Source organism: Chelonia mydas, chromosome 10 (assembly GCF_015237465.2).
Source record: "Chelonia mydas isolate rCheMyd1 chromosome 10, rCheMyd1.pri.v2, whole genome shotgun sequence".
NCBI lineage: Eukaryota > Metazoa > Chordata > Testudines > Cheloniidae > Chelonia > Chelonia mydas.
The window spans coordinates 38,331,016-38,347,836 of NC_051250.2; positions in this window are offsets into that span (position 1 = coordinate 38,331,016).

Consider the following 16,821-nt stretch of genomic DNA (forward strand, 5'->3'; position numbering starts at 1 on the left):
CTCCACAGTCTCTGTGAGAGTAAGGGGGAGACGTTTATGGGGGGGGGGGAAGTTGAGGCAAATCGCCTGGCCACTGATTACATGCAGCCAGACACCAGGGCAGTTAGAAGAGCACAGCAGGGTGCGCTGTGCATCAGAGAAGCTTTTAAAACCAGTTGGAGCCCTATCCCCCCAAAATATTCCCCCAAGTCCCTTTACCCCCTTTCCTGGGGAGGCTTGAGAATAATATACTAACCAATTGGTTACAATGTGAGCACAGACCAAACCCCTTGGTTTTTAGGACACTTAAAATCAATCAGGTTCTTAAAAGAAGAATTTTATTTATAAAAAAATAAGAGAATCACACCTGCAAAATCAGGATGGCCCACCTTGGTTATCGTGCACATTTATGCATCCAATGAAGTGAGCTGTAGCTCATGAAAGCTTATGCTCAAATAAATTGGTTAGTCTCTAAGGTGCCACAAGTACTCCTTTTCTTTTTCAGGATGGAACGTAACTTTACAGGGTAAATAAAAAGATTTAAAATACAGAGGATTCCCCTCTGACTCTGCTTCCCAGTTACAAAACAGGAATGAAATTACCTCTTAGCAGAGGGAAAATTCACAAGCTAAAACAAAAAATAATCTAACACATTTCCTTGCCCTTATTTACAATTTTTATAATCTTAGATGGATCATTTCAGGTATGCTTTCAGGAGATGTTTTACCTGCCTGCTCTCTCTCTCCGTCCATAGAGGGAACGAACAAATAGAGCACAAACAAAACCTCTCTCTCCCCCAGATTTGAATGTATCTTCTTTCCTTATTGGTCCTTTTGGTCAGGTGCCAACCAGGTTATTTGAGCTTCTTAACCCCTTACAGGTAAAGATTCACTACAGCTGCTCAGGAGGGATTTTATGATACCCTTAGCTGTATGTTTATGACAGGGCCAAATGGTCGTTTTGAGGGTGGGCCCGAGGGCAACCTACCAGACTATTCCCTGGATCTATCATAGAATCATAGAATATCAGGGTTGGAAGGGACCTCAGGAGGTCATCTAGTCCAACCCCCTGCTCAAAGCAGGATCAATCCCCAACTAAATCATCCCAGCCAGGGCTTTGTCAAGCCTGACCTTAAAAACTTCTCAGGAAGGAGATTCCACCACCTCCCTAGGTAACGCATTCCAGTGCTTCACCATCCTCCTAGTGAAAAAGTTTTTCCTAATATCCAACCTAAACCTCTCCCACTGCAACTTGAGACCAGTACTCCTTGTTCTGTCATCTGCTACCACTGAGAACAGTCTAGATTATCCTCTTTGGAACCCCCTTTCAGGTAGTTGAAAGCAGCTATCTCATCCCCCCCTCATTCTTCTTTTCCGCAGACTAAACAATCCCAGTTCCCTCAGCCTCTCCTCATAAGTCATGTGTTCCAGTCCCCTAATCATTTTTGTTGCTCTCCGTTGGACGCTTTCCAATTTTTTCACATCCTTCTTGTAGTGTGAGGCCCAAAACTGGACACAGTACTCCAGATGAGACCTCACCAATGTCGAATAGAGGGGAACGATCACTTCCCTCGATCTGCTGGCAATGCCCCTACTTATACAACCCAAAATGCCATTGACCTTCTTGGCAACAAGGGCACACTGTTGACTCATATCCAGCTTCTCATCCACTGTAACCCCTAGATCCTTTTCTGCAGAAATGCCATTCAGTCCCTAGTCTGTAGAGGTGCATGGGATTCTTCCATCCTAAGTGCAGGAGTCTGCACTTGTCCTTGTTGAACCTCATCAGATTTCTTTTGGCCCAATCCTCTATTCTGTCTAGGTCCCTCTGTATCCTATCCCTACCCTCCAGCGTATCTACCTCTCCTCCCAGTTTAGTCCTTCCCTGTGTTCTCAAACCACCTTTCCCTTTTCCTCCCTGCCTGGATGGCTATAACCATGGACCAATGGGTCCTCAGCACAGTGGAACAGAGTTATACCCTCCAGTTCCTTTCTACCTCCACTTCCCACCCGTCTTCCCCATCCCTCTTCAGAGACCCCTCTCACGAGAGTCTCCTCGCACAGGAGGTAAAGGGGTTACTATAGCTGGGTACAGTGGAAGAAGTTCCTTGCGAGTACAGGAACAAGGGGTTCTATTCCCAGTACTTTTTAATCCCAAAGGCCAAGGATGGTCTACAGCCCATCCTGGACCTGTGAGACCTCAACAAGTACCTAAAGAATTTAAAGTTCTGCATGGTTTCCCTGGCTTCTATTATCCCCTCCCTGGATCCAGGAGACTGGTATGCCACCCTCGACTTGAAGGATGCATACTTACACATAGTGATCTACCAGTCTGCAGTCTTCCCGTTCGGCCTGGCAGCAGCACCAAGAATGTTTACCAAGTGCATGTCGGTGGTAGTGGCTTACCTCAGGCGCTGGGGTATTCAGATCTACCCGTACCAAGATGACTGACTCGTCAAGGGCAGCTCCAGGTCTCAAGTCCAAAGGGATGTCACGGTGCTTCAGGCCATGTGCCGCTCTCTGGGTCTACTGGTAAATGACAAAAAGTCAACATTAATGCTGGTGCAGAGGATAGAGTTCATCGGCGCGTTCCTTGATTCGACCTGCCGCTGGAAAGGTTCCACACGTTGATGAACCTCATTGCGGAAGTCCCCTCTGACTACAGCCAAGGCCTCTCTGTGCCTCCTGGGTCACAAGGCAGCATGCATTTATGTGGTCCGCCATGCCAACCTCTGGATGCGGCCCCTGCAACAATGGCTGGGGATGGTCTATTCCCAGTCCAGAGACGCCCTCGAAAAGATGGTTACCATTCCCCAGGTGATACTTACCTCTCTGCAATGGTGGACAATCCTGGAGGGGGTTCCGTTCGACAACCCCCCTCACTCCATCGAGTTGGTGTTGGATGCCTTGGACTTTGGCTGAGGTGCGTGTCTTGGTGACCTCCAGACGCAGGGGATGTGGTCCCTGGAGGAGGCGAAGTTTCACATAAACGTCAAAGAGCTCCGAGCAGTCTGACTGGTGTTCGGAGTCTTCCTGCCCCACCTGTCAAGCAAGGTGGTATGAGACCTGATGGACAACACAGCCTTGATGTTCTACATCAACAGGCAAGGGGTAGCGCACTCGTTGACTCTCTGTTAAGAGGCACTCCGTCTATGGGACTTCTGCAATAGCCATGAAATCCACCTGGAAGCTTGTCACCTTCCCAGTGTCAGGAATACGCGGGCAGACCATCTCAGCAGCGACTTCTTCTCTCACCACGAGTGGTCTCTCCATCCAGAGGTAGCCTGCATGATCTTCCAAAGGTGGGGAACTCCCCAAGTGGACCTTTTCACTACCAGACAGAACAGGAAATGCCACTGGTTTTGCTCTCGGCAAGCCCTCAACCAGACTGACTTACCTGGCCAAGTGGAAGAGATTTTCCTACTGGGTGTCTGAGCGTGGTATCTCTCCCTCGCGTTCTTCCATACAGGCTGTCATGGACTACCTGCTCCATTTGAGGAAACGGGCTGGTACACTTTTCCATTAGAATGCATCTAGCAGCCATCTCCACTTTTCACCCGATGATCCAAGGACAGACGGTGTTTCCCCATGACATGGTGGTCAGATTCTTGAGAGGGCTCTCGAGACTGTTCCCACAGGTACTGACTCCTGTCCCACAGTGGGATCTTAACTTGGTCCTCTCTAGGCTCATCGACCTGCCCTTTGAGCTGCTGGATTCCTGCTCCCTTTCCCACCTGTCATGGAAGGTCACATTCCTGGTGGTGGTGATGTCGGCAGCTCGGGTCTCTGAAATTAAAGCTTTGACCTCAGAACCTCCCCACATGGTCTTTTACAAAGATAAGGTTCAGTTGCTGCCCCTCCCAGCCTTCCTACTAAAGGTGGTCTCCACCTTCCATATGAACCAGGACATCTTCCTCCCAGTGTTCTTTCCCAAACCACACAAGACCAGTGAGCAGAGGCGTCTTTACGCCCTGGACGTCTGAAGGGCTTTGGCTTTCTACTTAGAACGTACCAAGCCTTTCCAAAAATCAACTCAACTCTTCATCGCTACTGCGGATAGGACGAAGGGCCATCCGGTGTCCTCGCAGAGGATTTCCAATTGGATTACCTCGTGCATAAGGACCTGTTACGACCAGGCAGGGGTTTTGCCGCCTCTGATTGTCAGAGCACACTCGACGAGAGCGCAGGCATCTTCGGTGGACTTCCTGGTGCACATCCCTATCCAGGACATCTATAGAGCTGCAATGTGGTCCTCTGTTCACTTTTATCGCTCATTATACCGTCACTCAGCAGGGAAGAGATGACGCTGGGTTTGGCAGAGCTGTGTTGCAATCTACACGTCCGTGAACTCCTACTCACCTCCAGGGGTACTGCTCTCGAGTCACCTAATATAGTATGGACATGAGCAAGCACTCGAAGAAGAAAATAGTTACCTTTTCTGTAACTGGTGTTCTTCAAGATGTGTTGCTCATGTCCATTCCATAACTCGCCCTCCTTCCCCACTGTCAGAGTTTCCAGCAAAAAGGAACTGAGGGTGGGGAGAGATACTGCTGAGGGAAAACTTCCGGCACCAGTGCATGTGGAGAGCACACACACCTAATATGGAGTGGACTTGAGCAACATGTCTCAAAGAACACCAGTTATGGAAAAGGTAACTGTCTTTTTAGAGCTCCCACCCTCCTGCTCCACAAGCACAGGCCCCTGCACCACAGATCCTGGGACACACAGTCAAGCTGTTCTGCTGCTAAGACATGCTGATAGTAGCAGGAGTGATATTACATTACATTAGTACCTAGAGGCTCCAACTGAGATTGAGTGTTGAGTGCTGTACGTACACATAGTGAAAGGTAGTCCATGCTGCAGAAAACTTCAGTAGACAAAGGACTGGACAGGAACCAGAGTGGGTTGCCAGTAGCAGAGCTGGGAATAGAAGGCAGGTCTTCTGAATTCTATCCTAGTGCTCTAGCTACCGGACCAGACTGGCTCTCAGTAATGTCATATCATTTGTACTGTGCTCAAGCCACTGTAGTTTGATTGCTTTCCCCTTCCCAAGGGATGGTGTATAGACTTCATTATGCTCAAGATCCTAGTGGAATACCCAGCAGGTTAGCACATCACCTTAAAAACACAATAATACTTTGCACTTTACTACACCATTCATCTGATGTTTTTGAAGGCATTTTATAATTATTAGCTAAATCTCACTATGACCCCCGCCACCCATGTGGTAGAGAGATATCACCCCATTTTACAAGAGGGGAAACTGAGAACATAAGAACATAAGAATGGCCATACTGGGTCAGACCAAAGGTCCATCCAGTCCAGTATCCTGTCTGCCGACAGTGGCCAATGCCAGGTGCCCCAGAGGGAGTGAACCTAGCAGGTAATGATCAAGTGATCTCTCTCCTGCCATCCATCTCCACTCTCTGACAAACAGACGCTAGGGACACCGTTCCTTACCCATCTTGGCTAGTAGCCATTAATGGACTTAACCTCCATCAATGTATCCAGTTCTCTTTTAAACTCTGTTATAGTCCTAGCCTTCACAACCTCCTCAGGCAAGGAGTTCCACAGGCTGACCGTGCGCTGTGTGAAGAACTTCCTTTTATTTGCTTTAAAACTGCTGCCCATTAATTTCATTTGGTGGCCCCTAGTTCTTATATTATGGGAACAAGTAAATAACTTTTCCTTATTCACTTTCTCCACACCACTCATGATTTTATATACTTCTATCATATCCCCCTTTACTCTCCTCTTTTCCAAGCTGAAAAGTCCTAGCCTCTTTAATCTCTCCTCATATGGCACCCGTTCCAAACCCCAAATCATTTTAGTTGCCCTTCTCTGAACCTTTTCTAATGCCAGTATATCTTTTTGAAATGAGACCACATCTGTACACAGTATTCAAGATGTGGGCGTACCATGGATTTATATAAGGGCAATAAGATATTCTCTGTCTTATTTTCTCTCTTTTTTTAATGATTCCTAACATCCTGTTTGCTTTCTTGACTGCCACTGCACGCTGCGTGGAGGTCTTCAGAGAACTATCCACGATGACTCCAAGATCTCTTTCCTGATTAGTTGTAGCTAAATTAGCCCCCATCATATTGTATATATAGCTGGGGTTATTTTTTCCAGTGTGCATTACTTTACATTTATCCACATTAAATTTAATTTGCCATTTTGTTGCCCAGTCACTTACTTTTCTGAGATCTTTTTGAAGTTCTTCACAGTCTGCTTTGGTCTTAACTGTCTTGAGCAGTTTAGTATCGTCTGCAAACTTTGCCACCTCACTGTTTACCCCTTTCTCCAGATCATTTATGAGTAAGTTGAATAGGATTGGTCCTAGGACTGACCATTGGGGAACACCACTAGTTACCCCTCTCCATTCTAAACATTTACCATTTATTCCTACCCTTTGTTCCCTGTCTTTTAACCAGTTCTCAATCCATGAAAGGATCTTCCCTCTTATCCCATGATAACTTAATTTACATAAGAGCCTATGGTGAGGGACCTTGTCAAAGGCTTTCTGAAAATCTAAGTACACTATGTCCACTGGATCCCCCTTGTCCACATGTTTGTTGACCCCTTCAAAGAACTCTAATAGATTAGTAAGACAGGATTTCCCTTTACAGAAACCAAGTTGACTTTTGCCAAACAATTTATGTTCTTCTATGTGTCTGACAATTTTATTCTTTACTACTGTTTCAACTAATTTGCCTGGTACTGTCGTTAGACTTGCCCGAAGTCATGCAGGTCGCCTGCGGTTTAGCTGGAAAATGACACCAAGCATTTCTGACTTCTAGTCTCAGTCTCTAACTGCTAGAGAACACTCTCTCCCTAGAGTCGGTAAGTAGGCTGTGGTTTAATTCCAGGTGGGCAGGGTGGACAAAGGGGCCATGTGTGTGAGAGCATACAGAGCCTCCTGAGTTTTAGTAGGCGAAGGTCCCTGACACAATTCTGGGTCTATTGTAAAAGACAGACATCAATTCCTTGGGCTGAAGGGATGGGTGAGCAGAATGAGGTAATTGAAGGGAACGGCTCCTAATAAAGGACAGAAATGCGTTTTCACTTTTGCCAGCAACTGTTGCTATGGTTACCAATGTGCTTTAAAAAAAGGAAGAAAAGTTAATCAGGAACTAAAAGCTTTTAGACACTTCAACAAACTCTCAGGCTGTCCACAGAGAACCTGATAGGTGGAGACTTCTCAGCATGATACTCTCTCTGGTTTCTCTTGGAACCATTCTGGCTCCTTCTGGATCCTGACTCAGTTGTTTTAAAGGTATTTAAACAGGGAAGTTTGGAGGTGACCTTCTAATGTCTGGACTCCTCCATGGGCATGTATATATCATGAGATTTGATTCTGTGTCTGTTTACCTCGCTGCTTGTCTTCCTGGAATCCTGGTTCTTGTAAGAGAACAATGGGAGGCCTGATGCGAGAAGATGGATTCCTTTGTCAGGGTCTGGCTGCCTAGTCTGAATGTGGATGCAAAGAGAAAGTCGTTTCCATTGGCTGAATGGAATACTGTTATCTTACTCAGGTTTCAAAGTTTGGTTAGATTCCATGTTGGCCTTAAGTTTATATGTAGTTGTTTGATGCAACTGAATGAGTTTGGAGGTGAAAGTCTCCTCTCACTGTAGGAGACGGTGGTTACTCTGGGCCAGGGCTAGGGTCTGTTTGGCAGAGCAAGGTGGAAGAGCCCGGGGCTGAATGAAGATGCACAGTGTACCCAGAAATTATAGAGGGCCATCAGCCTTTGGGCACAGAATCCTGCTTACTAGACAAGTCCTTACTTCCTTACTGGAAGATATTTTAGTTTAAATAGCAAAGTCTGCCAGGCTTGTGTGTCTGGAGTGGCAATGGGCCAGAACCATCAGAAAACTCCAAACTTTGATGGAGTTTGGCTTTGAGATCTATGCCACAGCTATAGGCTGTACTAGGAAACAAAGCTGTAGTTAAAAGTGGTTTTCAAACACTGCTCCTCTCTCTCAGACCAAACTTTTAAGACTGCTAGCCATCCTGTGTAGATTGATCTGAATGGGGCTAGTCACCCGGTTCAGAAAGCCCTTTTCTTATCTTGTTTATACAAAAGTAGCCCCTTCTCTACTCTGTTGTTGTTTCTCTTTTTCTTTTTCTTTCCTAACAGCTTGCAGTGGCTGACGCATTGTTTTTCATCCTGCTGAGGAAATATTAACTGGCCTGTATTTTTTCAATGTGCTTTTTTTCTCTTTAAATAGGTGTGTTGACATTCTGTGCCAAGATGGCACAGTTCAGAAGGTTCTCTAGGTGTAATAATTCAGCTTGTTCAGTCCAAGCTGAACCCTGATACAGCAGCTGTAGGGAGCTCACCACTATTCTGGTTTCAGCTTTTTCGTACTGGGTGCGTCAAGGGAATGATGTAACAGCTCTGGCTGTAGGGAGTTTTCAGCTATACACAGGTCCACTCTCTGCCAGCAGGAGGTGCTGTAGGGAATGCTGTATACATTCTGGCAGCATGGGAGTCATAGTAATTCCAGTTCCAGCAATAGGGAATGGTACAGGCATTCTGATTATGCTGGGGGGAGGGGGATTGTAGGGGATGAGGGAGCTCACATTTCAGGCCTCTCATCTATCTCTAGATTTTATGTACTCGTATGGCTGACAAAATTGTAGATCTGAGCACCTCCTAACTTTTACTTTATTTCTCCTCACAACACCCCTATGAAGCTAGGCAGTGCTATTATCCCCATTTTGCAGATGGGGAAATTGAGGCACAGAGCGATACAGTTAGGCCCCTAAATAACTCTAAGGCTCTATGCCTAATTTATTGGCCCAAGGTTACAGAGAGTCTGTGGTAGAGGATGGAATTGAACCAAGATCCCCCAAGTCTGAGGTTAGCACTCTAACCACTAGACCCTCCTCTCCCCATTACAGAAAGAACGATCCAGGAATTCTGACTACAGATTAGCTGATGGCTACACTGGTCCCAGTGAGACTCACTGCAAGGAATGATGTAGGACCCCAGGCTGTAGGGAGCTCCCCTAATGTCTCTTAAGTTCCTGTAGGACTGTATACATTTGGAGACTATATTTCTCTGCCTATGGTATAATTATTTTCTGATTTTGTTCCAAGTTTGCAGCCTTCCTGGGCCTCACTCTGTTTTCTCTCCTTTCCTCTGGAGCTCTTGTAAGGAAGCGTTTCTGTAACACTGCAGCTTTGGCCTTTTCCCAAACGCCTTTGGAATGAGAGAGATGGGGGAAGTGGGGATGGGAGACTGACTCTGACAAAGAGCAAATGGCACCAAAAACAACATGAAAAATCTCCATTGGTGAAAAAGCAGAATAACATTCTTTTCTGCCAAAGACAAACAGTCTGATTTGGCCAAATAACTGTATTTAAAGAAAAACAATATATTCTTCTCCTGGGCAGAAACCCCACCGGATGTTCTAAACATTAAGTACAATCATTTAAACAAGAGGAATGTATTAGATAGAGGTAGGGGTCAAAGAACATTTATAAAAGGTTTAAATAAGAGGCTACATGAATAGTACATTTCCCTTTATTTGTGCCTCTCATTTCTTTTCTTTCCATTTTCACTTTCAGCCTCCTCCCTTTCTTTCCTACTCTTTCCAAACAAATTTTTCACCTTTTTCCCTCTCTTTCTGGCCCTGATCCTGCAAACATGGACACCTGGTTAATGTTACTACTGTGAGTAGCCCCATTGATCTGGTGGTAGTGTTAAGCACATTTATGCGTCTAAAGTATAGAGGCCTCTGTCCCTATGTCTCTCTATCATTTTCCAGTTTGATTCCAGTACCATGACATCAGTTTTTGGGCCCAACCCTACATTTTTTTACCATGTGAGGAGTCCTGTTGAAGCCAACAGGGAGTGAGAATGGCTTAAGTAAAGATTTGCAGGATCCAGCCTTTGTAATAAAAACATACATTCTTCTGATGCACCAAGCAGAGCATATTTTATCATAATACAACAGCCTTAATTCTGAACCAAAATAAATATCATTCTTTCCTCTGTAATCTCATAATATGCACACAAATTCTGAAACCCGTGTGTGTGTAATAAACATATTTATCTCAAATGCAAGACCACATATATAATCTATCATAAATTGATAACCTTACTCACTTTCCTTTTAAACTACATATACAACATCATTCTTAAGATCAGTAATAGCAAGGGCTTTACCACAATATTCTTTTGCTGGTTGATAAATATAAACTGATATTTCCTATTTAATTGTAACCCTTAAAGAAAAATTAATGCAAACACCTAAATCAAAATGACAAAAATACTCTGAAGAACAAATCAATACAAAACAGCACCCCTGGGGTCAGAATTAAGGTGATTGTGTTGTCATGAGAGATTTCTTTATACTTTACTTCATAAGAAGAATGTGCTTGCTCATTATATAGTCAGTATAAGAATAATACTAGCCTTAATAATTTTTAAGTGCGTGGATTCAGTAAATGATGTGATAGATAAGGACACTGTTGTCACTTAGCAACATTAACTGGCTTTGAACAGACCAGGGAAAAATACAGGTAATTTCCCCATCAGATGCTTTTAGCATCCTCCTTGTCCTGGACCAGTCTGCACCTGGGTAAGGCATCCTTAAAAGAGATTGTATAAAATGTTTCCCATAGGATTACCAGCTCTTTAATCACCACTTGCCTTCATTCCTTTCTGCATGTATCTGTGGCCAGTAGGGTCTCCCACTTCCATATTGTGAGCATCTTTATTATGGGGACTTTGGCTCAGCGCTCTTGGTTTATGTCACAAGAATCCTCTAATGGAATTCCTTGTGTCTCACTGCACCAACCCATTGTTCTCTGTCATCTGCTTTGTCCTTTAGACCAGCTGTGAGTGCTCCAGCTGGCAGTCTGTTCTGCTTCAAGACAAAAGGCCAGTTGTGGCTTAAGTGTGCTAGTAACAAGCCACTGTGTGTGTGTGTGTGTGTGTGTGTGCGTGCGCCTGCCTCATGAATTGGATAAGTCATTAGGCTTGTGTGATTTAACCCTCATGGAGGCACACTGTTGTTGTTTTTTATACATTGCCACATGCATTTTCAGATTGTGGAGCAGTCTATTTGGTTCAATGTCCAGCCAGCCTTTAGATGTCATAGGGGTTTTATGACCAGGATGTGACAAAGTGGGGGGTTCTCTTGGTTTTTTCTTGTTTTTTTCAATGGTTTGCATGCAGAGGAGGTGGGACACAGTTTCCCTGGGTGTTACTGGTTTAACGAGATGATGGGAGAGGGAGTTTGTTGTTGCAGAGGACCAGTGACGGAACTTGGGACCCCAGCCAATCGCCTGGAGAATGGATACCCCAACAACTGATGACCGGGAGGCCAAGCTCGGGAGTCACAGCTGGTTCTTGCCAGTAGGAGGACAATAGGATGCTGAGAGAGGACCCCGGTGACCTGACCAGCAGATTCCAGCCAGAGGGGCGCAAAGGACACCTGAGAGGAGAGGAGACCCTGTTTACCTGCATAGAAGACAATGGGCAGAGGCGGGACTTGGGGGAAGTGATATCAGATGCCCAGCTGGAAAGCACCGGGGGCGGGGAGGCTCGGGACTGGAGAGAGAGAGCAGGCAGAGCCCACCTGGATGCAGGAGAGACTTAGATGTACTGTGCTGAGGGAGCCAGGCCTGAGGACCCTGAGATTTTCCTGTGCTGTGTTCAGATGCTCAATAAACCCACCTATTTTATGCTGGCTGAGAGTCGCTCGGGTCTAGAGAACAGGGTTGCATTATTTCCTTTGGGAGTGGAGGCCCCAGGGGTCCAGAGCAAGTGGACTCTCTGAGGGGGTCCACAGCGAGAGACAGGCATGCTAAGGCTCAGAGAGGTGCAGTTCCAGGAGACGGAGGGGCTTAACCCCTGAAAGAGAGTGGACCCCCCAAGAAGGGCTGTCACACTGAAGAGGGTTGCCCCTAGGGACTGTATGGGCCAAGAGTGGGCTCAAGCTGTGAGTCCGTGACACAGGGTTCCAGCAGGGGCCAGCCATGGTCACTCAATTAGGGTGAACTGCACAGAACGGGACAGACAAACCCCAAAAAGCTGGTGGATATTCCAGTACTTAGATTTACCAAGCCAGCATAAAACAGTTTCTTTATTACCTTACTAGTTACTCAGAAGTCCAAACAACACAGTTCCCTTAAAGTGATTCAGCCTCAGGCCTCCATCCAGGTACCTAAGTCAAATATCATGATTTCTGAAAATCTTATTTCATCATTTAAAAGAAAAGGTTCTACCAATCTCAAAGGATCAGACACATTACCTCCCAGGTTAATGAATATTATAGATTTTACCCAAATACACACTACAGTCAAATTCTTAACTAAACTAAAATTTATTAAAAAACAAAAGAGAGAGAGTATGGTTAAAAGATCAATATACATACAGACATGAGTTCAATCCACTGATTCATAGCAGAGATGGTGAACTTTGTGGTTGCAAAGAGTTCCTTTAGAATTCAGTTCATAGGTTATAGTCTAAAGTCCAAATATCATATTCAGGGCATACCAACATAACTGGGACCTCAGTCTTGTAACTCAAACTTCCCCTTGCTGAAGCTTAAGCAGATCTGAGATGAACAGGATCAGGACCCAAGGGTCTTTTAAGTGTCCTAGCATCCATTTTATCACACAGTCCTGGTTAAACAATAGGCTTTTGATGTAACTTTTTGCTTTCTAAAGACCACCAGTAATTAGTTACACAAATTAACACAGGGCAATTTAGCCATTAGGCAGTCGATTACAAATTTCAAAGAGACATATAGACAATGACAGTATTTTACCCAAGATTCATCCAAATGTTAATATTCCCTTTTGATCTCTGAATCAATAGTTATAGTGACAGACAGGAACTGCCTTTTTATGGGTAGCATCTAAGATACACACCATTTGTAAAAAGAAAAGGAGTACTTGTGGCACCTTAGAGACTAACAAATTTATTTGTGCATAAGCTTTCGTGAGCTACAGCTCACTTCATCGGATGCATTCAGTGGAAAATACAATGGGGAGATTTATATACATAGAGAACATGAAACAATGGGTGTTACCATACACACTGTAACCAGAGTGATCACTTAAGGTGAGCTATTACCAGCAGGAGAGCGGGGGGGGAGGGGGAACCTTTTGTAGTGATAATCAAGGTGGGCCATTTCCAGCAGTTGACAAGAACGTCTGAGGAACAGTGGTGGGGAGGGGGGGAAGGGGGAGGGAAGGGGAATAAACAAGGGGAAATAGTTTTACTTTGTGTAATGACCCATCTACTCCCAGTCTCTATTCAAGCCTAAGTTAATTGTATCCAGTTTGCAAATTAATTCCAATTCAGCAGTCTCTCATTGGAGTCTGTTTCTGAACTTTTTTTGTTGAAGAATTGCAACTTTTAGGTCTGTAATCGAGTGACCAAAGAGATTGAAGTGTTCTCCAACTGGTTTTTGAATGTTATAATTCTTGACGTCTGATTTGTGTCCATTTATTCTTTTACGTAGAGACTGTCCAGTTTGACCAATGTACATGGCAGAGGGGCATTGCTGGCACATGATGGCATATATCACATTGGTAGATGTGCAGGTGAACGAGCCTCTGATAGTGTGGCTGATGTGATTAGACCCTATGATGGTGTCCCCTGAATAGATATGTGGACACAGCTGGCAACGGGCTTTGTTGCAAGGATAGGTTCCTGGGTTAGTGGTTCTGTTGTGTGGTGTGTGGTTGCTGGTGAGTATTTGCTTCAGATTGGGGGGCTGTCTGTAAGCAAGGACTGGCCTGTCTCCCAAGATCTGTGAGAGTGATGGGTCGTCCTTCAGGATAGGTTGTAGATCCTTGATGATGCGCTGGAGAGGTTTTAGTTGGGGGCTGAAGGTGATGGCTAGTGGCGTTCTGTTATTTTCTTTGTTGGGCCTGTCCTGTAGTAGGTGACTTCTGGGTACTCTTCTGGCTCTGTCAGTCTGTTTCTTCACTTCAGCAGGTGGGTATTGTAGTTGTAAGAATGCTTGATAGAGATCTTGTAGGTGTTTGTCTCTGTCTGAGGGGTTGGAGCAAATGCAGTTGTATCGTAGAGCTTGGCTGTAGACAATGGATCGTGTGGTGTGGTCTGGATGAAAGCTGGAGGCATGTAGGTAGGAATAGCGGTCAGTAGGTTTCTGGTATAGGGTGGTGTTTATGTGACCATCGCTTATTAGCACCATAGTGTCGAGGAAGTGGATCTCTTGTGTGGACTGGTCCAGGCTGAGGTTGATGGTGGGATGGAAATTGTTGAAATCATGGTGGAATTCCTCAAGAGCTTCTTTTCCATGGGTCCAGATGATGAAGATGTCATCAATGTAGCGCAAGTAGAGTAATGGCATTAGGGGACAAGAGCTGAGGAAGCGTTGTTCTAAGTCAGCCATAAAAATATTGGCATACTGTGGGGCCATGCAGATACCCATAGCAGTGCCGCTGATTTGAAGATATACATTGTCCCCAAATGTGACATAGTTATGGGTGAGAATGAAGTCACAAAGTTCAGCCACCAGGTTTGCCGTGACATTATCGGGGATACTGTTCCTGACGGCTTGTAGTCCATCTTTGTGTGGAATGTTGGTCTAGAGGGCTTCTACATCCATAGTGGCCAGGATGGTGTTTTCAGGAAGATCACCGATGGATTGTAGTTTCCTCAGGAAGTCAGTGGTGTCTCGAAGATAGCTGGGAGTGCTGGTAGCGTAGGGCCTGAGGAGGGATAGGTTTGCATTTCAAAGTTCTAGCCCATTTAGCATTAATGGTCCTAATTATCATTTGCATACCATTCTAACATGACTTTAAAGGTGGGCTTTGGGTCATTCAGCCTGCAAGCTGTTTAACCCTTTCTAGCCATGCGTCACAGGTGTATGTCTAGTCTACTGCTTAGAATTGGAGATTAGGTGCCAACAGTACTGGATTTTCTATCTGGTTCTTCTACTGACTCACTCTATGACATCAGACAATTCATGTCACCTCAATTGCCCAACATGTAAAATGGGGCTAATACAGACTTACCTTGCCATGCAGGGCTTCATTCACTCCTGTTTGTAAAGAGTTTTGAGATTAATGGATGAAAGGTGGGGCCCCTGCAAATCTGCAGTCCTAGATGAACTTCTTATGTGTTGTCATTGTGCTGCACAACAGCCACTTGGTGCTAGCAGTGGGACCAGAACTCAGATCATCCTTCTCCAAAGGCACCACCTGAATCACCTGAATTATTCCCTACCAGAGACGCACATCTCTCTCTGGCCTCTATGGAAGACAGCGGAAGTGTCACTTCTATAGGATAAAACTTGGTTTCCAATTGTTAGTGAGATTCAGAGTCTTTCACCTCCTGGGTCTCAATTCAAAGCCACCTTTTGATTGTGGGTTGGGCCTGGTACAAAATGGTTTTGGCATTTTCTGTTCAGTTCCCAATACACAGGGGCCCTGATTCTGGCCTCTGTTAGTGTAAAGGGGACAGTGTAAAAGAGCCTCCTCCTCAGAGGGGAATAGCCTCAGCTTAAGGGGGCTCCATGGACAATTTAGAGTTGTCACAATGGCTTTATGCTGCTCATATTTGCAGTTCCCAGTGTAGGCATGTCCTATGGAGAGGGGGATGGCTTGAGTCCAGCTGGTCTTGGCTGCTGGACAGCCCCTAAGACCACTGTAGCCAGAGCTTAAGCTAAAGCAGCCCTATGGCAACTTGCATCAGGAACCATGCAGGCCTTGGCAGACAATGGCTTAAAGCCACATACTCCCCCATTGGTGTGCTGAGCTGAGCAGAGGACTGGAGCATCTGACCCATGGTGTCCACATCCCAAACAGCACTCCACACGTGGCAATAGTTGGCTCCTACTGTGGTAGTTTCTCAGCAGAGAGGTCACAGAACTAATGGGCCACAGAGAGCAAATTAGCCTGCCGTTTATAGTCAGGGCTGAGTCAGGGCTGCGGCATGTTGCCAACAGCGCAGGGACTGGACTACTGCTGCCAATGCTGTACCTGATCTGATGATTATTAGAGGGCTTCTGTTGGCCCAGTCCCTTTCACCAGCTCCGTACATCTGACTATTGTATGGCACATGGAATACCGCAATACTGGCTTCTTGGCTGTGTGGCACCTGGCCCCATGGAGTTCTTAGGCAGTTCCACAAAGCAAATGATGATAATAACTATTAGCAGACACCAGGAGAGGGTGCCTCTGCCCCACCCTGGGAGGGGGTGTCCCTGTCCCTCCTGCCCATAGAGGCCCCTCTGCCCCATCCTGGGAGTGGTATGTTGGAGGCTTGGGAATGATTTGGTTTTCTCTGTTTTACAAAGGTAAAGCAGCCTCTGTTTATTCCTTCCTTGTGTGAATGGCTGTGGGACAGTGGACTTGGCCTATCTGTGTGAGAGAGTTTGGAGCAGGTTATAGCCCCAGTTAAGAGAATTGATGGTCCAGGAAGTGAATTGTCAGGCTGAGGGGCTGACCAGAGGAGCAAGCGTTTGGTGCTAGCACATGAGAATGTGGGGAGGCCAAAGCGTTTGGGAATCATTACAAATCTCTCTTGCAGCTTTTTTAGTTCTGGGTCAAGGGGGTTGATGCAGCCAGAAGGAAAACTTGAAAGGGGCAAGGAGGAGTGGGAGTGCTATCAGACAACCATGTTCTTCCACAGACACCCCTGCCCACCCTGCCCAGCAAGTCATGTCCAAGGGAAACAGCTACTTTGGGAGAAGGGTATGGGAAGGAGAGAAGGAGAGAGCAAAAACTAGGGGTATGAATTCATTTACAGAAAAGATTGGGAGAGGACAAAGGAAGGCTGGAAATCTGGGAGCATGGAAGTGTCAAGACATGATCTCTGTACTTTGCTGGGAAAATTGGGTT